Raw genomic sequence first — 2806 nt, forward strand, 5'->3', positions numbered from 1 at the left:
CAGTCTCCCCTCAGAAGGGAAAATTAATGAGGAAATCCTAAACCAAGTGTACCCGAGGGTATGGGCTACTGATGTACCTGGAAGGGCGAAAAGTGCTCCACCTGTTGAAGTTAAGATTAAGGAAGGCCAACAACCGGTAAGAATTAAACAATATCCCCTAAAGAAGGAAGATAGGGAAGGAATCCGGCCGGTGATAGAAAAATTTCTGCAGTTAGGATTATTAAAGGAATGTGAGTCTGAATTCAATACCCCTATATTACCTGTTCGGAAACCCCATGGGTCATATAGGGTGGCCCAAGACTTACGGGCAGTGAATAAGATAACTGAAGACCTCTACCCAGTAGTGGCAAACCCATATACCCTGCTGACTGCGTTAACACCTGAACTAAGTTGGTTTACTGTTTTAGATTTGAAGGATGCTTTCTTTTGCCTCCCTCTCCATGAAGCCAATCAAAAATTGTTTGCGTTCGAATGGGATAACCCTAAAAGTGGTTGGAAGACCCAGCTTACTTGGACGGTGTTGCCGCAAGGATTTAAGAATAGTCCTACCATTTTTGGCAATCAGCTTGCGAAAGACCTAGAAGCCCGGGAAACCCCGTCTGAGGAAGGAAAAATTATTGCAGTATGTGGATGATATCCTGATTGCCACCAAAACAGAGGAAGACTGTATGGCATGGACAGTGAGTCTGTTGAATTTCTTGGGACTCCAGGGATACCGGGTGTCCAAGAAGGTGGCCCAGGTAACGCAACGTAAAGTGAATTATTTGGGCTATGAAATTAGTGCGGGGCAGAGAACTTTGGGACAGGCCCGCAAAGAGGCGATATGCCAAACTCGGAGGCTTCAGACAGTAAAGGAGTTAGAGACTTTTCTGGGAATGACGGGGTGGTGCCGATTGTGGATCTATAATTATGGATTGTTTGTTAAACCACTGCTGACAGCCACTGAGCAGAAGCACCTTGAGTGGAACAAGGAGACCGAACGAGTCTCTGAGCTACTGGAAAAAGGCTTTGATGTCGGCCCCGGCCTTAGGACTCCCAGATGTGAGTAAGCCATTTCTTCTTTTCTCCCATGAGAAGCAAGGCATTGCCCTGGGAATATTAGCACAAGATCTGGGTCCATATCGATGGGCAGTTGCCTACCTCCCTAAGCAGTTAGACGCCACTGCAAAGGGTTGGCCTGGATGCCTACGGGCGGTTGCAGCTGTGATACTGAACATACAGGAAGCCCGAAAGTTTACTCTGGGCCAGAAAATGACTGTCTTAGTGTCTCATGCAGTATCAGCAGTACTGGAAGCAAAGGGTGGGCACTGGCTCTCTCCACAAAGGTTCCTGAGATATCAAGCTGTATTAGTAGAACAGGATGATGTGGAAATCGTGGTCACTAACATTGTCAACCCAGCTTCTTTTCTCAGCGGGAACACAGGAGAACTGGTGCATCATGACTGTTTGGAAGCCATCGAAGCAACATACGCAAGCTGCCCAGACCTGAGGGATAGCCCCATGGAAAACAGGGAAAACTGGTTCACAGACTGGAGTAGTTATGTCTTAAATGGCAATTGACATGCAGGATACACCATCACCACCAATCAAGAGGTAACAGAATCAGGGCCTTTGCCCATGAACACCTCCGCACAGAAGGCAGAAATAATTGCCCTAACCCGAGCCCTGGAGTTGGCCCAGGGCAAAGTTGTGAACATTTACACAGATTCAAAATATGCCTTTGGAGTTGTACACGCACATGGAGCAATTTGGAAAGAAAGAGGACTATTGAACTCCCAGGGGAAAATATCAAACATGCAGAAGAAATTCTGAAGCTACTAGAAGCTGTCCAGCTCCCTGAGAAAGTGGCAATTATGCATATTAAGGCACACCAGAAAGTGAGCTCAGATTTGGAAAAAGGGAATGAGCTGGCGGACAGAGAGGCAAAACAAGTGGCCAAAACAAAGGTGAAAGTAGAAGGGGCTCTAATTCCTGATAGGCAAATCTCCCTAGAAGGTAAGCCAGAATATACCAAGGAAGATCAGAAACTTATTACAGACTTAGAAGGGTCATATAATGAAGAGGGGTGGGCTTATACCCCACAGGGAAGACTAATCATTCCCTCTTGTTTACTATGGCACTTGATACAGGAGGAACATAGAAAAAGGCATTGGGGAACAGAGGCTCTATATAAACTTTTAATAAGAGAAATTGTGGCTAGAAATTTATATACCACGGTGAGACAGGTGACTCAACAGTGTGATCTTTGCCTCCAGACTAATCCTAAAAATACTCCCAAACCAGAAATGGGCCAAATTGGGAAAGGCAATGGGCCTGGACAACAATGGCAGGTTGATTTTACAGAACTTCCAAGAAAAGGGGGGTATCTATCAATATTTACTGGTATTAACGGATACCTTTTCAGGTTGGCCAGAAGCATTCCCAACCAGAACAGCTAAGGCTCAGGAAGTAACTGAAGTATTGGTACAAGAGATAATACCATGTTTTGGGGTTCCAGCAACCATATCCTCTGACAGAGGACCACATTTTGTCTCAAAAGTAGTACAACAAATTAGCCACCATTTGGGAATAGATTGGCAACTTCATACCTCATACCGCCCTCAGTCAAGTGGCCAAGTGGAGAAAATGAACCACTTAATCAAACAGCAAATTGTGAAATTGGGACAAGAAGCAAACCTGACATGGCCTCAGTCTCTCCCTTTAGCCCTTTTGCGTATACGAACGAGACCAAGGGCAAAGGAAGGACTGAGCCCCTTTGAAATTTTGTATGGATGACCCTATGGAATACAGAGAGGGATGTCTATGA

This window comes from Chlamydotis macqueenii, chromosome W (genome assembly GCF_036417535.1).
Source record: "Chlamydotis macqueenii isolate bChlMac1 chromosome W, bChlMac1.mat, whole genome shotgun sequence".
Lineage (NCBI taxonomy): Eukaryota > Metazoa > Chordata > Aves > Otidiformes > Otididae > Chlamydotis > Chlamydotis macqueenii.